This window comes from Periplaneta americana, chromosome 10 (assembly GCF_040183065.1).
Source record: "Periplaneta americana isolate PAMFEO1 chromosome 10, P.americana_PAMFEO1_priV1, whole genome shotgun sequence".
NCBI classification, from domain to species: Eukaryota; Metazoa; Arthropoda; class Insecta; order Blattodea; family Blattidae; genus Periplaneta; species Periplaneta americana.
Window position 1 is genome coordinate 122,737,677 of NC_091126.1, and position 21,130 is coordinate 122,758,806.

The following is a 21,130-nucleotide window of genomic DNA, read 5'->3' on the forward strand; positions in this document are numbered from 1 at the left end:
CAGTAACAATAATCAGAAAAGTACAAGTAATGTAAACAATTTATTGTAGTAATTATGCAAAACTGATGTAAGAAATTAACTCGTAGCAGACAACAGTACTGCTTCCCAAGGATTCCATTCAACAAGAGGTGGCATGTTATAGTGAACAAAGAAATAAAGGGTCTCGGTTTCAGTACTAATTCTAATACGTTTCGTGCTCTTCAAGGATGTATCTGAGCTCGTGAGTCACTCCACATCAGCACTGTGAGGCTTAACCACAAGGATACGAGCAAAAAGAGTTGCTAGATTTTGTAATTCGCTGAAGAGGCAAAATATTTCACATTTTATGCAAGTATTTTGCCTATACATCAAGCTGTGTATGTTCGGTTTTCCTTGTTTAATTTTTATACGAATAAAATTCGGCAAAGGAGCCAAAGAAGGAGAAAAAAAAATTGCAAAAAGTGCTGATATTGACAAAATAGTGCAGAAAGGTGCAACCAAAACACAAATAATTTCATATTTTCTTTTTAAGAGAAGCCAATTTTTACATTTTAATAACAACAAAAAATTAAGATGTAGCACCTAAAATTCCTTGCTCTAATAATGACATAACAGCACATAGCCAAATAATTGGAAGAGGAGTTGGTATTTTATGCTATTTTATAACAGCTGAAGAGGATATGGTATGTTTTGCTGTAAAATGTAAACTTTGATGACATCTATACATGAGAATAGCTACTTTTTGACAAAAATTCTTTGTCTTCTGATTCTGAAACTTAGTAGGTACGAGGGTGGATCGGAAAGTAATGCACAATAATTTTTTCCTACGTTGGAATTGTGGCTGGTATGTTGACATTTCACCGAGATATAGTTTGAAATTTTCACTACAGACACAATTTGTTTTGCATGTGCAGCTCTAGCAAAAGAAGTGTGAACTATGCAACAAAGATGGCGAGCATGTTACTGTCATCAACTTGTGAAGAGCAGCGAAGTGTGCGATTTTTTGTGGGCTAAAGGACATAACCTGAGTGAAATTTACAGGAACATGTGTGGCGTGTATGGGGAAGACTGCATGGACTGTAGCAACATCTCCAAGTGATGCGCATTCTTCGCAGACAGACGTGAAAACCTTTGTGATTCGCCACATTCCGGGCGGCCGGTAACAGATGCAACCTAGCAGAATGTCACAGGGATTGCGGAAGCAATTTTGAACGATCAGCGGATCCAACTGTGAACCTTATCTCAGCAATTCAACATTTTATATGGTGCAGTGTACGATATTGTGCATGACATTGAAATTTCATAAAGTTAGTGCCCACTGGGTGCCTAAGAACCTGACAGACTACCACAAGGGCCAGCGAATAATGACATGCTTGGACCACTTAAGGCACTATGCTGCAGAAAGGCATGACTTTCTGAAAGGATTTGTCACGGGTGATGAGTCTTGGATGTACCACTATACGACCGAAACAAAACAGGCCTCTATGAAGTGGAAACGTGCTGCTTCCCCAGTAAAGAAAAAATTCAAAGAGACGCAATCTGCTAAAAAAAAGTGCTTGTGACAGTGTTCTAGGTATGCATGATGTTTTGTTGGTGGACTTTGCTAAACACGGGACCACTGTGAATGCGGCAACCTATATTCAAACACTGGTAAAATTGCATTGTGCCCTTTGTGACAAATGCCGTACCATTAATGCTGATGATGTCAAACTTTATGACAATGCTCGCCCCCATGTTGCAGCTTCTGTTCGTGAGAAAATCAACACATTTGGTTGGGAGGTGCTCCAACAGCCACCATACAGTCCAGACCTTGCACCATCAGACTTTCATCTGTCCCATGATGAAATTCCTGGCCGGCCATTGCTTTGCGACTGATGCAGAAGTGCAATGAACTGTCCGCAGATGGCTATACTCCAACCAAATGGACTTCTATGAACAGGGTATACTAAAACTGGTACCATGATGGGAGAAATGTGTTGAGAAACTTGGCGCCTATGTAGAAAAGTAGCTAAAAGATGTGAGTTCATTTGTGTATTTTTTATTTTTGTTTACCTGTTAAACGATTTTTTTAAATTATTGTGCATTACTTTCCGATTAACTCTCATATTTGCTGTCGCATATAACTCATTTTTCGAAAGTTACGGATTTGGTACCTTTTGGAAACAAGCTCCACATATATAAGTCAGTATCCCTTATATTTTTATCCTTCCCAGGTGTAGCTTGTTTATCTGCCTTTTTTGTATGTATTGTGGGTCCCTATCACCACGGCATGGCGCGTCCTCAGGTTGCGGATCGAGGAGACGGCCTCCAGATATGGAGGGTAGCTGTGAATATATTGAATAAGCAATCACGGACAGCCGATGAGGGGTGGTTCTCCAGCTTGGGGGTTGGGTGAAGGGTTAACAACCCATCATCGTAAAAAAAAAAGCTTGTTACGAATCCTTCAAATAAGCCTCGGAATGGGACTGATTCTCTGGCACGACCACAGTTCGATTAATTAAAATGTGTCTCAGTGAAACGTACAGCAGAGTTCGTATAGGTCAGTTTCTGTCAGATGCGTTTCTAATTCACTGTGGGCTAAAGCAAGGAGATGGACTATCACCTTTACTTTCTAACTTTGCTCTAGAGTATACCATTAGGAAAGTCCAGGATAACAGATAGGGTTTGGAATTGAACGGGTTACATCAGCTGCTTGTCTTTGCGGATGACGTGAATATGTTAGGAGAAAATCCACAAACGATTAGGAAAAACACGGGAATTTTACTGGAAGCAAGTAAAGAGATAGGTTTGGAAGTAAATCCCGAAAAGACAAAGTATATGATTATGACTCGTGACGGGAATATTGTACGAAATGGAAATATAAAAATTGGAAATTTATCTTTTGAAGAGGTGGAGAAGTTCAAATATCTGGGACCAACAGTAACAAATATAAATGATACTCGGGAGGAAATTAAACACAGAATAAATGTGGGAAATGCCTGTTATTATTCAGTTGAGAAGCTTTTATCATTCAGTCTGCTGCCAAAAAATCTGAAAGTTAGAATTTATAAAAGAGTTATATTACCGGTTGTTCTTTATGGTTGTGAAACTTGGACTCTCACTTTGAGACCGACCAGCCGGCTGCTGGCCTCACGCCTACATGCCGAAGCAGAGGTGGACGATCATCCAACCAGAATGGAGGTATCGTGTGGTTAGCATGATGATCCCTCCAGCTGTTATAGCTGGTATTCGCAACCGGATTTCGCTACCTATCGTAGCTCCCCAAGTGCATCACGATGCTGGGTGGGCACCGGTCCCATACACTGGCCGAAATTTCATGAGAAAATTTCTTCCCCCATGAGGACTCGAACCAGTGCGCATTCCGAAACACGAGTCCTAGGCAGGATGCCTTAGACCGCGATGCCACGGCGCGGGACTCCTGACATAATTAGGAACATTAAATCCAGACGTTTGAGATGGGCAGGGCATGTAGGACTTATGGGCGAATCCTGAAATGCATATAGAGTGTTAATTGGGAGGCCTGAGGGGAAAAAGACCTTCAGGGAGGCCGAGACGTAGATGGGAAGATAATATTAAATGGATTTGAGGGAGGTGGGATATGATGATAGAGAATGGATTAATCTTGCTCAGGATAGGGACCAATGGCGGGCTTATGTGAGGGTGGCAATGAATCTCCAGGTTCCTTAAAAGCCAGTAAGTAAGTAAGTACTTATAATAAAATTGGTGGTTGAGTAGCTCAGTTGGTCTGGCTATGGACTTAAGGTTCAATCCCGAGTGGTGATGGGATTTTCTTATTACAGTAAAACCTCCCCAAAACGAAATGCGATAGTTCCAAAAATTTTTTTCCGTTTTCACAGGTTTTTGTTTTTCAGAGGATTGAGTTTTGGGAAAACTAAGAATAGATTACTGCAATATGCTCACCGTAGGAAGAACACAATGAAGAAATAATTTGAAATAAAAGTTACTACAGTACATGCAAAGTGAATTTTATTTTTATAAGTATTAACTTACGTAATTGCAGCCTCTCTCTCTCTCCCTCTCTCTGCGCTCTAGTTTCTTGGCTCCCACATTTCTTTTATAAAGTGCATTGCCGCGACTTTTTTTTAAGGGAACATTGTAGGATTTCCTTCGTGTTCTACATCATTTCAGATTGTAAATTGCACCTTGATCCATCGGTTGTGTAACTGAAGTTGTGTTTGGTGGAAAATAGATTAACTTCACATTAGACAAATCAATCCTTGGATGGCAGGTAGCAGTGTCTAGTTCACACCTGTGGAGTAATGGTTAGCGCGTCTGGCCGCGAAACCAGATGGCCAGGGTTCGATTCCTGGTTGGGACAAGTTACCTGGTTGAGGTTTTTCCAGGGTTTTCCCTCAACCCAGTATGAGCAAATGCTAGGTAACTGTCGGTGCTGAACTCCAGACTCATTTCACCAGCATTATCACCTTCATCTCATTCAGATGCTAAATAATCTAACATGTTGATAAAGCGTCGTAAAATAACCTACTAAAAAAAAGCATTGTCTAAGAACAATATGACCTTACGGCCTTGACGTTTCATTACTCCACTGTGAACCCACTCTTCCATGATAGAACTGGTCATCCAGGCTTTTTTATTAAATCTAACAGTTTTACTTTATTCGCACTGTTCTTTAACACTGTATAGGCTTGTTAACACAAAACTCAATAAATAAAGGGAAAGATGAAATTAAATTGACACTACATTACAATTATTCACAGTTTTATTCTACTGGCACTGTCCTGTATCACTGTATTGGCTTGTTAGCACAAAACTGAGAATAAATGAAAGAAAATGCAATAGAGTTGGAAGAAGTAACAGTATAGGAGGTCAGTAACCTGCATGGGTCCTTGACAATAAACACAGAATAGTGATATAGTTAGAGAAGCTTCACCTCCAATGTATGAACAAAGAATAGCGAAAGTCTTCCAGATCATTGCATGTACAGTCACACAAAAAAAAATATGCCATGCTTCATACAGTATTATCGCAAAATTAAAAATGGTTTGATAGAATTTAGCAACAGTTACTCTTAAAATTATCTGTTTTAGTTAGGTTTTTTTACCTAAATGGTGCCCAAAAATGATTATGTTTTCACGTTAGGCAGTTTTTTGTTTTGAAGTATTACTTTATATAGGAAATCATTCTGTCCCCAAATTTATTTTTCGTGTGTGCAGGTTTCCTTTTTATAGAGGGTACGTTTTAGCAAGGTTTTACTGTACCAAACTTTCAGAATGGCCCCAAGGTTCACTTAGCCTTCTATCAAATTGAGTACTGGGTCTTTCTCAAGGATAAAGAGACTGTCAGAGCATGGTGCCACTCACACCACCTTACTCTAGTGTTGAGGTCAAAAAAGCATGGTGCTCTATCTCCATGTCTCCTCCCACAAGAGTCTTCATGGCATGTGTAGGAGATATCTTTAACTTTGTAATAAAATTCCATTGTCGAGGGGTGCTGCTTATTTTCCAAATTCCAAGAAAAATTGCTTCTGTTGTTTCCTTGTTTATTTTCACCTGACACACGCCTACAATTCATTCCACAGCCTGGACCCATTTTCTTTTCTTTCCAGCCCTATTAATGTATTCCAAGCTAATACTCCTCTGGACATCTTCCCAGTTACTTTCATTACTTTCTCTTTTCTATCTTTATTTTCCTTCTCAGAAGAATTTCGTTTCTTTGATTGTCCTCATGCACCTTTGTCTGGAGTTACTGTGATATTCGTGAAATTAACTCCTGAAAACTCAGTGACTCGTAAACAAAAACGCTTCCTTACTTAAAATGTAGCTATTGTGTTATGTTTCCTATTGCTGTTTTCATTGTTAGTTACAGCTTCTTGTCATGTTCAGGTGCTACATTATCTTTTCTTGTCCTCCTCAGTGTTCTTCTTTCATTAAAAAAAAGTAACAGGATTGGGTGGCCTCATGTAAGACATTTTGATTGTTATTCTCTCTCTCTCTCTTTTTTTTCTCCTCTCCTTTTCATAGCAGGTTTTTACACAGATAATCTATTTTGCATAAATATTTTGTAATTGAGTATACATACATTGCATCTTATTATGTAACATGCATAAAATAAGTGTATATCACTGCCAGCATATCTCCTTCCAATTAATAAAGGGAAACCTAGGAAAAAAGCTGCTAATTCATTATACTTATGTTCATATTGTTCTCCACCAACCTTTGAGAGAAGAGATGCAGAGAGAAGTGAAGGCTGACAACAGACAGCTGCTACAATAAAATTAAGACTACATTGAGATCAACATTTCAAAATGTTGCAAATAGAATAATCAATTGGCCACTTTTTATCTTGCCTTGAGGAGATGGAGAATTTAAAAGATTGTGCATCTATGAAGACCAAAGGGAAAAGATATGTTTTGAAATATGAAAGAAGGCTCAATTTTTTACTCTTAAATGACAAAACTTAACGCCTTTAAGGCATCAGCATGCCTATAACTAGATTCTGAAGTGCCATTTGAAATAATAACATCCCCATTGAGTTAGATGTAAAGCACGAAATAGTTTTAATCCTTGTATAGAAATATTTTTGATTTGCATTGTTGTCAAGATTTGGGAGTGGAACACGAGTAATGTTCATACAAACACATCCTAACTTCTTAGTTTTAGTTGCCTATACTTTCTCCACTCTCTCCACTTCTGTGATATATCCATACTAGAGATATGCAATTTAACAGAAAATGGTATCTTTCTTACAGTGATATTTTCGAAATACTGTGTTTGCTTTTCTATTATACGAAGCACAAAGAGAAACTACTGTGATGCTGCAAAAATCAATTTCGATATTTTCAAAGAAATAAACTTTTCTGCAGCTCTCATAATGAAAAATTGGCTTTCAATTTACTTCTTATGTACAACGATTTCTTCTAAACTATTGGACGGATCTTATTCATATTCAGTATCTAACGAATTATTTTACCTGGTAATGGTGTACATGAAATATAATAATTTTTATAAAAAAAATATATATATTGGGCCTTTATTCGAAGTGAGAAAACACAACAATTTCGTCCAAAACTGTTCTAACTATTTTAATTTTCCTTCTTTCATAAAAGGAAGTGATCAATGAAATTATGTATTCAAGATGTCCTCAAAAATTTTCATGAAAGAGGAATTAATTATTACTTCCATTATATGTCGAATCTAGACATTCTTCAGGTAAAAATTCTGGGTTTAAAAATGTCTATTCAGAGAGCAAGAAAATAGAGTTACATTTTTTCTATAAACTAGTATTAGTAGAATTATACCTCAAATTGAAAACTTTCTCAGGCAAGACGTTTATGGCATAAAAATAGCTTCATGAATTTTTTTGAAAACTATTGTAATCCTGATATGAGATTTTAGACTTCCATGAGGATGATGACTATGTTCAGGATCAGACTTTTGGGTATTCCATTTTGTCTTGGAACTTAACTTCTTCAAGTTTCTGATTCCATTTTGTCCTGTAACTTAACATCTCCAAGTTTCCGAACTACATACAGGTTCCATCATCAGGGCAAATTGATACGACCTGAAAATACACCTATTCTGTTGAGCCTGTTATCTCTGGCTACTTCAAACAACTCAGACTTTTATATTGTAACCCCATCTGTTGCGAAAATAGAGCAAAGAAAAAGGTACTATGTAAATGAACAAAGCTAAATAGAATTCCAGAGATTGAGCAGAAATAGTGCATCTTATTTCTATGACAATCTCTTCTTACCCTTCCACTTCTCTTGACTCAAATAATTTAAATGTCCAGTAAAACCCGGTGTTCAGAGGCAAATGGAACTGTCATATACAAAAGAATAAATAATATAAAGTAAAACTTAAGTTATAGCATCATTCAAGGGACCTGATTTCTGTTGCTATAAACAAGTGTTGTGGTAATAGAGATGTGCAGTACAGGTATTATACGATCAGTTAAGGAAGATGGGGAATGATACAATTTTAATAGCTAGATTAGGTCTAAATAGTCAGCTGCTATGGCTCTGAGAGAAACTACTGTGATGCTGCAAAAATCAATTTCGATATTTTCAACCACTTCTACAATGCTACATGCTCATTCAAATACATAGTATGTTACATATATAAAAACACAAAATTTGAGTTCATTTAAGCCAGTGAGACCCTGAGGCTCTGCTTCACTTGCCTCAGCCAATCGGCTGCCACTGCTATATTTATTTTATTTTATTGGGTTATTTTACGACGCTGTATCAACATCTAGGTTATTTAGCGTCTGAATGAAATTAAGGTGATAATGCCGGTGAAATGAGTCCGGGGTCCAGCACCGAAAGTTACCCAGCATTTGCTCGTATTGGGTTGAGGGAAAACCCCGGAAAAAACCTCAACCAGGTAACTTGCCCCGACCAGGATTCGAACCCGGGCCACCTGGTTTCGCGGCCAGACGCGCTGACCGTTACTCCACAGGTGTGGACCCACTGCTATATATTCTGCTTATCATACAGGTGTTGCTTGGCAATGCTATTGAAAATCCGCTATGTGCTGCTTTCTTCACATAGAGATTTTAAAGGAGCACTTCCTCATGTGGAGACAGATCTATAGAAATCCGCTATGTGCTGCATTCTTTACACAGCAGTTTTAATGGATCAGTTCAGAAGCTGTTACACAGAGCAGTTATTTTTCCATTAAACAAGCGAAACCATTGAATATTCACATACTGGATTATAAGAGACGATTCCCAACAGCTTTCTGAACTTCTTGCTCCACATAATACATTTTCACCAAAATATCACTTAGTGGTTTTTGAAGTGCAACAACAATTTGTTCTGTAACATCTCCACAATGGCCCTGCATTGTGCTGACAATACAGTCAGAGAGGCCCGTAATATGACAGACTCTAGTGTTGGTCCAGAGATATTACCCTCTCCTACACTGCTTTGGCATATAAGACAGTACAAAAGGCGGTGGTAAAAATAAGACTAGAGAGGAAAAATGGACCTAAATTACAGTTATGTTTTTTATTCTGTCATTTAAAGTTTATTTAAATTGTCGCACATTCTAAATTTAGGTCTATGGAAAATATTCACATTTGGATTATGCATGTAGTAACACGTGTGTGTGTGTGTGTGTGCGTGCGTGCGTGCATGCGTGGGTGTGTGTGTGTGTGTGTGCGCGCGCGCGTGCGTGTACTCACCAAACTGTGTCAATTAGAAGTACAATAATTAATCAGTCATTTCCATCTGGGTTCTGCTGCTGACCCAATACATACTTTCTAATTTATGTTCTATGTTCATAATATGCTTCGTAGAACAGATTCACAACTCTAAAAGGCTTCTAAAGACACTCTTATAGTGGGAGTTCGCATTTGAGATTTTCCTTCAAAATTTTCATGATCATTTCGATCCTTATTTCTTTTCTTACAATATCATTTCTGTTTGTACCTCTATTGTAACGTCATTATAACTCACTTGCATATGCTTCTATAGTCATTGTGACCCGGATCATCAGAAGTGTTTTTTTACCTACATTCAGATAAATGCATATTTTATCATTGTCATAATCGTCGACATCATCTTTATTTTCAGTGAGATGAAATTCCTGCATGGCTAAAAGAGGTCTACATTGATGTGATAGTTACCCATCTCCATGCTTTTTAATTCATCGAACTGCATCCACTAGTGTTACAGTATGACCTTTCTTTTCGATGATTCTATTATTCTTAGTAAAGTGAACTTACAACAGTGGCATCTGAGGCTCTTTATTACATCTTTATGCCTGGACTATAACGACACATATGAAGTTTATGCATTTAGGTACAGCATGTTGTATGGTATGCTTTATGAGGGAAGTAATTGATACTAGAGGCGGGCAGACTCCCTCTTATTATCATTGTTCTTAGTTGCACAATCTCTGTAGTCTCGCTCAGTGCGCGCATACCTATCATAGCTAAATGACTCATCAATTGAGGACACGATATTTTCTTGGTTCCGATAATGCCGATACTAATCATTCTCGACAGTATCAGAAGTCTAGATGGGATTGTAGTAATGATGAAGGCAATGTTGGATGAGTTCTGTGCAGTTCTATGGGAAGCATTGACTTATACGATATTTCCTGGTCCTTTAAATATATATGATGTACTTCCTATGATAGTCAATCAATTGCGCTGTAATTTTTTGAATTGATAGCTCAGTGCCTAAGGAAAGCACAGAAACAAAATCGAAATAAAAATCTTTTTTGGAAAGTGAGAAACAAAATATTAATTTCGATGTGATTGATCTGTTCAGAATAGAAATTTACATCTTCAAAAGTTGGTAAGGAGCAAACTTTTTTTGTTTTTAACGTTAGATGGGGGTCAAAGCAAGAGAAATGTTGAGAATGAATGGAAATTACTTTTAAAAATGATCGCCAATCAAAAATCTTTACTGGTTTTCGAATAATGGTGAGTTAACCAAAGGAGCTGTTGGCACAGGACTCATGTCTCAAAATGTTTGTTCCATAAAATTTGTACAGAATCCTTCAACACATGAAAACCTGTTATTGTATGGATGGTCTTAAATGGTATTTTAATATAGTAGAAAATGAGGCAGTGATTTACACTTTACAATAATTAGCCTATCTTTTATAGCAACTAAATAAAAAAGAGTTTGTAAGACAATGATATGAAACAAAAATATTAACTATAACTTTGTATTGGTGTGCAAGTTATAAATTGTTACAGAACAATCCTTATTGTATTGTAGCCATGTTACAATATAAAATGATATAGGCCTACGTGGTTTACAATAATTAGCCTATATTTTATAGGGACGAGAATAATAAATTAAGAATTAATAAAGTTTCTAATATGTTGTACCGAATGGTACTTACAAGACAATAATAATAAATAATAACCATCATAATAATCATAATGATAATCATAATCATCCTAATGATAACACTGATATTAATAATAATAATGAGATAATATGATCATAATGATGATGATAATACAGTCATAACAATAATAGTAATAAGATTAATAATAATACTAATAAAGGTATCCCCATAACATGCCATGAAGGCACTTGGGGGGCATGGAGGAAGAGCCCCAGGCTTTCCATGACCTCGGCACTAGAATGAGGTGGTGTGGTTGGCACCATGCTCTGACCGCCTTTTACCCCCAGGAAAGACCCAGTACTCAATTTTATAGAGGCTGAGTGGACTTCGGGGCCATTCTGAAAGTTTGGCAACGAGAAAAAATCCTGTCACCACCTGGGATCGAACCCTGGACCTACTACTACTAATAATAATAATAATCCACCACCACTGTGGAGTAACGGTTAGCATGCTGATTGAAACAAGCGGGCCCTGGTTCGAATCTTGGTTGGGACAAGTTACCTTGTTGAAGTTTGTCCCTCAACCCACTGAAAGCAAATGCTGGTAACTTTCGGCGCTGAACCCTGGACTCATTTCGCTTCATTTCATTCAGACGCTAGATAACTATAGCAGTTGATAAAGCATCGTAAAATAACCAATTATATAATAATAATAACCATATTTTATTCTCTATAATTATAATGATAAATTTGTGAAATGATCTACTCGATTTCGTAATTTTGTCCTTCCTTTTTGCAGAAGTGTTCCCAATTCGCATTCAACATTTTATCAGTTGGGAAACAAAAATACCTTTTGTCGGAGCCTCTGGTCCTTTATAATAATATAAATAAGTATTATTTTATTACATCCATACACAGCACAATAGTTACTCATGCTGATGAAGATGCCGTTGCACAACAGAATGAAACATCCAGATGTCAACGCGCAATATAATAATATAATTATAGTCATGTGATATCCATTACTATAGCGGTATTCAAAACACTATCTAATAATTAAAAAGGGAATGTCAACGAAATGCTGATAGTGAGAAAGAACATCACAGCTCCAACCACAACTTGTCATTGTTTTAGACGAGCTTAAGCATTAGGCAATGACTGAAAGTGCTGCATTATTTTGCTTCTCGAGAAAGCCAATAAATAGTTCATTAAAATAGTGTGACTTCTGTAAGAATGTCGACAATCATAATGTGCTGTATTATTGTGTACCACACTGCTGTGCCTTCTTGAAATTACTTTATGAACATTAATATTTCAGTAAGAGTCACGAATTGAGTGATGAGCAGCAATTAAGCAGGCAGTTAATGTACGTATTTCTTAATGATAACAGGCTGAGTATCGGTTTTCCTCAGTCTCGAGAATGGCAGTCTCATTAATACGATTCTCGGAACTGGTGTTATCGGCCTGCTAGTATTGCCTACGGGAACGATCAGAACTAAGAGGTTGTTTGCCTGCCTCTAATTTATACCGCATAATATATAATGCTATTGAATAGACATATAAATCGATGTTGTTATAACCAGATTCAATTGTAGACCTATTATTTGTTACCAATATCATCTCTGACAACGATCAGTAGAAGAATTGTAAACTTCACTGAAATTAATTAAAAGTATTAGAACAGTTCCATCTCGGACTTAGTTATTTTTACGATAATTCTAATTTTATGAATTACAACAAAGAAAATTGTATATTTTTGAAAACAAAATAACAGTGACTTTTTGTTGTATACTCATAATTAAATGAATTAACAACGTATTTAATATTCGTCGAATATCTACTTAGCTCAGGCAGGATTTAGACAATATCAGTCCACAGCTCAACAAACAATTAAACTTAGTCAAGAAATCAAAGGCAGTTTAGATAAACAGAGAATAGTACTGATCGTCTTTGTAGATTTTAGAAGTGCCTATGATTCAATTGGCAAATGAAGCTGTTAGACAAAATGCATAAAATGAGTATAAATACAGTAATAACATGCTAAAATGGCTTTATAATTTTTTAATTCAACGATTTTCAGCTACAAGATATGGAGAAACATTATCAAAATTTAATAATCAAGAAGAGGTATCCTTCAAGGTTTAACCTGATGATAAATGATTTACCAAACAAATTAAAGTACAAAATATCAACTCTGCCCTTTTCGCAGATGACTTCGTAAGCTGAACATTATCAAAAAGAAAACATCACCATCAACTCTCCTTACAAATGAATGATGTGCTTTGTAAATTAGCTCACTGTTGCAGAGAAAATGATATGAATGTTAATGTAGATAAAACAAATTACCAAATATTCTCCTTAGCTCATCAAATACCAACGGTTTTACTTCTACTGAATAATGAACCCATCACACAAACACAGGCTTATAAATATTTAGGTGTAACTTTTAGTAGCAAATTAATCTGGAAACATCATATAGCTACAGTAATGGAGAAGCCAAGTAGAAAACTTTCCATCTTGGAAAGACTAGCTGAAAATAAATGAGGATGCTCTAGACAAGTCTTGAATACAACATATAAAATGCATATTAAACCAGTTCTCCAGTATGGTTGTGAAACAATTATTACAGCAAAAAAAAAAAAGAGAGAGAGAGAGAAAGTCCACAATCAAGTGTTACGCATTGTTACAGGTGCTGTTTCATCCACACCTATATCAGTTCTGCAAGGTTTTTACAGTTAATACTCCATTACAGAAATCAATGTAGTCTAATTTTACATGAAAAACTGAAAATAATACCTATTGTAGACTACTAGAGAACCTCTCAGATACTCCTAGAACCCTAGAGACCCAACAAGGTTTCATACAAAAAGTTAAATATCTACAAAAACAATATAGCCTACCATTAGACAAATATAGTATGGAAAAGTTACATCTTCCACCTTATCCTGTCAATAGATTAAAAATCCATTATAATATAAATTTGATAGAACCCTAACCCTAGGGTGAACCCTATTTATTTGAAACTATCAACACAAGATTCCCAGAAACTGAGTGGGTACACATCTACACTGATGGCTCTAAAATTGGCAATAACTTTAATAATATGACTGGTGCTGGAATATACAGTAAATTATTTTGTTCTTATATATCTCACGGTCAAAGTTCAACCCACTTCGATGAAGAACTTCCACAGGCAGTCAATTCTGCATTAAAACAGCGATACAAGCCATTAATGCAAACACCTATACAACAACAAGAATTGCTGAAATTCACCAAAGTATCAAACACTTACAATCTCTTTACAAATAATAGTTTTGCATTGGATTCCTTCACACTGTGGAATTCTTGGTAACGAGATAGCAGATCCCTAAGCAAAAAAAAAAGGGCATAATGATTCAACAAATTACAAATTCATGTTTATCATTTCATTTCTCAAAACTAATAATTTAGAAAATCATCCAACAAGAAATACATGAAGAATTAATACATGAGAGTGTAAATAACCACAATAAAAATTTAATTCCAGAATGTCCACGAATGAAAGCATCTTTTTCAATTATGTACAGAACATGATTGTTTGGCTGTCCATCTATATAAAATAAATATTTTTCCTACTCCTAATTGTTTACTTTGTAAAGAAGATAATGGATATGACACACATCTAGAAGGCAAATGGAACTCCAATATGCCGAGCATTAGCAACCAATCAACCATATTCGTCGAAAAGGGATCAATAATGACAATTTCTCATCTATATTTGTTTCTGTTTTACTAAAATGATACTTTGTCTATGTCTAAACCTTTATCAAAATACACACTTTACAGAACAATGTCCGATTTATTTTTATCTTCATAATATTGTAATGTGTGTAACTGCCAACATTATCATGTAGTATTAGTGCATGGTAAACCATGGGAAATAGTACAATAGTAAACTTCTGTAGTGAGAAGTAATGTACAATATATTTATACCAACGTCATTTATGGGTCTCAGTTCTACACACATTGCCATTATCGAAACACTAAACACAAGTTCATTTCTTGAAGATTACATACCAGACAAATGGCTTGCATTTTCTAACGAATAGCCCCAATCTCTTCCTGAATTACGGATTTCAATTCAACAATACTGTGAAACCACTGTAAGTAAACCTTTTCTTGAGATAAACCCACAGAAAAAAGTCAGGGGTTGACAGATCAGGCGATCTAGCCGGCCATGGTGTATCCCTGAATTGTGAGATTAATAGATGTAGATAGAGGCACCTCAGTGTAGTGCAAAGTATGGGCCTTCTCCTATTGAAACCATATTGTGTGCAGGACCTTGTGGTTGTAGCTGTGGAACAAAGAAGTTCTCAATCATGACCACATATTGCTTGACATTGACAGTCACTGCCCACCTGGCCTATCTTAAAAAATACGGCCCAACAATGTCGATGGGAAGTTCATACCGCACCAGTCTGACACCACTGTTGTATCCAGCTAGATATTGTCCTTCTGTCTGGAACACGCATGTCATGCTGCACAGCCAAAACTCTGTTCAAATGCACCTGCATCAACGAACATTCCATGACAAGGTGAATGCCATACGATTAGGTGAGGCTGATGGCATCAAGTATATCTTTGCAGGGTTGCCAATTTCCCGTGGTCCACCTTGTAGTAGTAGTAGTAGTACCGGTATTTTATTTAATTATACTAACAGCTGCAGACGTTATTCAGCACAGAAATCCAATGTGGGTGAGAAACAGTCAACAAATTTTTTTCTGGAGTAAGGACACAGTTCTTTTACATGCTATAAATTCACGACACAGGCCTTCCAGCTTTACTGCCCTCTTAGAAAAAACCATACTAACGATATTATCGGCCTTTAAAATCCACCACTCTTGCCAGGTTTGAACCCATAAAACTTGGATCCAAGGGCTAACAGTGTGATCAATAGACTACTGAGAATTACTGACATTTTCATGTAGATATGAGAACAATTTTATAAAGATTTTATGCAAGAACATTCACCTCATACACGTTACAAAGTATCAGACAATACAGGGAAACACTTGTAAACACTGACTTTTTTCAGTCAGTTAAGCACTTGAGAAATCATTGAAATAACATGTAGTGATCATTATTTACAATAGAACAGATTTTCATTTAAATTTCAATCCATATCTGGTTCAGATTACTCTTCCTCACCTCAAAATATGTTGTATTCTTTTTCTTTCTTTTGTTATAAATGATTTGATATATAAATATGCTATTATTTTTATTATGATTACCAGTAGTTCAACTGCTTCTCCTTTAGGAACACCAATGCAATATTATAATTTAATTTTTGGGTCATATTAATTCACATTACCCAAATAACTAGCAATTCCAAAACAAAGGCACTTTTGAATAACAAAAAGAAAAATGAAAATATGAGGGAGTCAGTAAATAAGTTACAAACTGAAGTTGTGACCTACATTTTTAATGAGACACCTGAAACTATCAGAGATAGAGGACAGTGTTATCGACGTGTGCACAAGCAAAACAATGGAATATCATTTAGATTCCTAACTTTGCATTGGGAAGTAGGATTGGAAGCCACCATTTTTAAAACGGGCAAGAACCTGTGTTCACTCCAAAGAATTCTCTTAGATGTGCAGTATACATACTGAATATGACGTTATCACAAAATATCAATGTTATGTGTCACTTTTGAGTGCACAAACAATTCTTACTCATGAGTAGGCTCTAATATGTACTTTCTTGCCCACTTGACAAATGACAGAACAGCTAACTCATAGCCTCAGTACCTAAAGTTTTCGAGATAGCCAGTTAACGATCTAGATAAGTTTGGAAACTGCAGTTGCAAGATGGTGGCACCTTTACACAAGTGTACCAATATGTCTTTAAATAACCTATAAAATTATTTTTTGCATGATCATGTTTTTTTGTTGTATTTACAGCTATTGTTGTTAGGCCTTGAACATTAAAATTTCCACACAGAAATTTGTTGCTGGGGAAACCATTCTTCGTAACATGAAACTATACTCAAATAGACCCATTACAGTGCAGTTATTGTTACTTAGTTACGATTACAGTATAGTTTTGCGAAGGCTTTGGAATCATATATAGTATTTGCAATTTTAAAAATATGACCGTGCAAAAAATTTTGTACAATGCAAGTTTGTGAAGTGCATTACAAAATCTCGGAAATTGAAAAACTCGCTCTGCTCGTTTTTCAAACTTTTTCCTCAAATTTTGTAAAAAGCAGTTTCCACCTTGTATCATAATATACTATTTCAATTAACTGGTAAAATCAGTTATCTGGCACTGACTTTGTCTCATACTTGCCAGATATGAGAGATTCTATTGTATTTTTACCTATTTCGTACCTTTCCCTTTTTTTAATTATATTATATTTAATACTTTCATACTGTAGTTTACTTTTAAATGTTGTGAAAAATATTCTGAATCCCCCACGAAGGCACAATAGGAAGAATGCTACTTATGTAAAAACAATGAAAAAGATCTGATAACTTATTAGGATACTTACTTCACCAATATACAGGGTGATTCAGACCACCCGTAACAGTCATTTATTTCGGAAACTAAAGCATTAAAATTTTCGAGAAAAAAATATTTATTACTAAACCACAAGTGAACTTTCACTTGAGCTTAATTTCATCAATCAGCTCTAACAGGAAGTAGGGTCAGTGGCGTATCACTTCAAAATTTAAATGGGAGTATGGGTCAAATAAGGTACCATTTGATAGAGCTCTTCAAAACAAACTACTTTCATAGGAAACGTTTTCATTAATTCCTATTCTTTCGATGAGAAAATGTACGAAATAGCAATAGGTGATTTGGAACACACGTAAGTCATTTATTTCGGAATCTAGTGCATTAAAATTTTCGAGAAAAAATATTTATTACTAAAACACATGTGAACTTTCACTTGAGCTTGATTTCATTAGTCAGCTCTAACAGGAAGTAGGGTCAGTGGCGTATCACTTTAAAATTTCAAATGGGAGTCCGGGTCAAATAAGGTACCATTTGATAGAGATCTTCAAAACAAACAACTTTCATAGGAAACGTTTTTACCAATTCCTACTCTTTCAATGAGAAAACGCACAAAAAGATAATGCCATCAATATTGAGAAATGTTAAAAAACGAAAATGTAAACAAGACAATTAATGTTGACATTTTACTGAAAGACTGAACAATTCCATTAATTTTTATAAATGTTCAAACTGTCTGCCGTTCTGAGCAGCACACATTCGTACTCTTCTTCTAACACTGTCAGTGACTCGTAACACTTCGGCGTGGTCGAATGACTGGCAGATCTCCTGGATTCGCTGTTTTATGTCATCTCTTATTGTGGGACAGTCTTGATAAACGATGTTTTTAACCGTTCCCAAGAACAGAAATCTAAAGGATTCAAGTCAGTAGATAGTGCTGGCCATGCTACAGAAAAGCATCTCCCAATCCATCACCCAGCGAAGAGCTGATTGGGTGTATCACGTGCCACCAAAGAGAAACAAGTTGGGCAACCATCCTGCTGAAGCCACATTACTATTCGTGTTGCCAGTGGTACGTCCTCCAAAAGTTGGTTGAGGATGTTCTTCAAGAAGTCAGCATACATGACACTATTCAGAGCACCTTCAAAGAAATAAGGTCCAATCATTCGGTGTCCGAAGATGCCACACTAGACACCTATGCTGGTTTTCCACTTCTCTCAGCCAGAGAGGATTGACTTGAGACCAGTAGTGACCATTATGGATATTGACATCGCCATTTCTCTTGAATGTCGCTTCATCTGTGCAAAGAATACAGCGATGAAACCGACAGATTTTACCTGACAATTAACTTTATTTTTGGGTACGGTTAAAAAACATCGTTTATCAAGACTGTCCCACAATAAGAGATGACATAAAACAGCGAATCCGGGAGACCTGCCAGTCACTTGACCATGCCGAAGTGTTAAGAGTCACTGACAGTGTTAGAAGAAGAGTACGGGTGTGTGCTGCTCAGAACGGCAGACAGTTTGAACATTTATAAAAATTAATGGAATTGTTCAGTCTTTCAGTAAAATGTCAACATTAATTGTCTTGTTTACATTTTCGTCTTTTAACTTTTCTCAATATTGATAGCATTATCTTTTTGTACGTTTTCTCATTGAAAGAGTAGGAACTGGTAAAAACGTTTCCTATGAAAGTTGTTTGTTTTGAAGAGCTCTATCAAATGGTACCTTATTTGACCCGGACTCCCATTTGAAATTTTAAAGTGATACGCCACTGACCCTACTTTCTGTTAGAGCTGATTAATGACATCAAGCTCGAGTGAAAGTTCACATGTGGTTTAGTATAAATATTTTTGTCTCGAAAATTTTAATGCACTAGATTCCGAATAAATGACTTACGTGTGTTCCAAATCACCCATTGACTTTTCGTACGTTTTCTCATTGAAAGAATAGGAATTAATAAAAACGTTTCCTATGAAAGTAGTTTGTTTTGAAGAGCTCTATCAAATGGTACCTTATTTGACCCATACTCCCATTTGAAATTTTGAAGTGATACGCCACTGACCCTACTTCCTGTTAGAGCTGATTGATGAAATTAAGTTCAGGTGAAAGTTCACATGTGGTTTAGTCCTAAATATTTTTTTTCTCGAAAATTTTAATGCATTAGTTTCCGAAATAAATGACTGTTACTGGTGGTCTGAATCACCCTGAACCTCATAAGTGATCCCAATAAGACATCACTCATGAGGCAACTAAGCCAAGAGATAAAGAGATAATGGGGTAGGTTAGCTAGTTGCCACACACACACACACAGAGAGAGAGAGAGAGGGGGAGGGAGAGGGAGAGAGAGAGAGATATGTATGGAAAGCCATACACATGAAGGGTACAGGAAAAGAACGGGCTCAGTCTACTTTAGCAAACTGTTCAGAAGAGCAGTTTAAAGTCTGTCTTTAACATATAATTTCTTTTTCATTGTTTTAAATTTTGATGCACGTGGTCCTGTATTTATGTATTAAATGACTTGTTTCGTCTTTATTCTTCACTGTACATTCTAAATCAATCATAGCACTTACTATTCACATTATCAGTATTTCATACATAGGATTAAACTACATGGAATCCTACTACGAATAACGAATTTTTTTTTAAGAAAAGTGGACAAAGCTGCTTCTTTCCCTGTATTCTTCATATGTAATTTACATTTTAATTTTATCCTGTAAATAATAAGCTTAAGGAAAAACATGGTATTAAATTTGCATAGTGTACTTAATTTTTTCATGACTCATTATAAATATGGTTGCTGTTCTGACCATTCACTGAAATTTTTAAGAGTTTGCATGAATGCGTGTGTACAATAAATGTATGTTCAGTGACAGTATTGCCAACTGTGTCAACATCTTATATTCCACGCTTGAATTAAAAACTTTAGATCATTTACATTGGCTAGTGCTGTGGATAATTTATCTATTTTTAATGAGACTTGAGGTTTTTATGTCAGGTAAATTACGGTAGAGTTTATAGATTTTGTATCTCTAATGGTTCCACTGTCAAATGAATTCATTTTAGTCAGTTATGTCAACCTATCAGTAGGAAAGGGAGTGAGATTAAACTCCCCCCCCCCCCCCCCTAAGATCTCCACCATAATTGAAATAAGAATCTACACACTATTTCGATTTATATTAATATTGAAGCAAATTGTCATGAAAGTAAGAGTTGAAGAAGAGAGAGAGAGATGATGATGATGATGATGATGATGATGATGCATTGCTTTGAAATGTAAGGATGTGACGTTAATTACATGCCAGAATCTTCCATACTAAGATTAAGGTTTAGCAACTCCTGGATTCATAACTTTCTAGAATGGATTAAAGTTAAATGCATGTATGTTTTGTGAAGTTTTCATTTGTCTGAATGGTTCTTCTTTTCATTAAGGGTTCACAAACTGAAATATGATCTATATATGTTACTACAGATAAGAATAGTGTAATACATTTGATATTAAATGTATCATGTTATTTGTTTGCAAGTTAACAATCGCATGTCTATTATTTATGGTATAAATGCAAGAATGAAGAGAGCTTTAATTGTGAGTCAGATGAATAATAAAGTATGATCTTGTTAAAATATCAATCGTGTTGCTTGATTTAAGGTTCTGCATATAGCATATATGCAACTTTACATTGATTTCAGGTAGCTGTAACAATATGTATGGATGAGCGACTAATTCTAAAAGTCAGAACACAGTACCAGTAATTTGTTTCACAGTATTTTAATACGTTGATCAAGACTGTTATATAAGGACAGGATATAATGCAGTACTGATTATGACTACATCAATCCTAGCCCCTGTGCGCAATAT

General features: G+C 35.9%; 1 protein-coding gene across 2 annotated transcripts in view; it reads left to right on the forward strand.

Annotated features, from left to right (window-relative positions):
• DCAF12 (DDB1 and CUL4 associated factor 12-like protein) overlaps positions 1-21,130 on the forward strand; it is a 94,688-nt gene that overhangs the window by 63,670 nt on the left and 9,888 nt on the right. The window contains exon 7 of one of the 2 annotated variants that reach the window (XR_011334521.1): positions 1,721-20,895. The exons of the other annotated variant lie outside the window; for it this stretch is intronic. The gene's annotated coding sequence lies outside the window, so the exon portion shown is untranslated. Of the gene's footprint in view, positions 1-1,720; positions 20,896-21,130 lie in introns of those variants that run through there. 2 annotated transcript variants of the gene reach the window in all.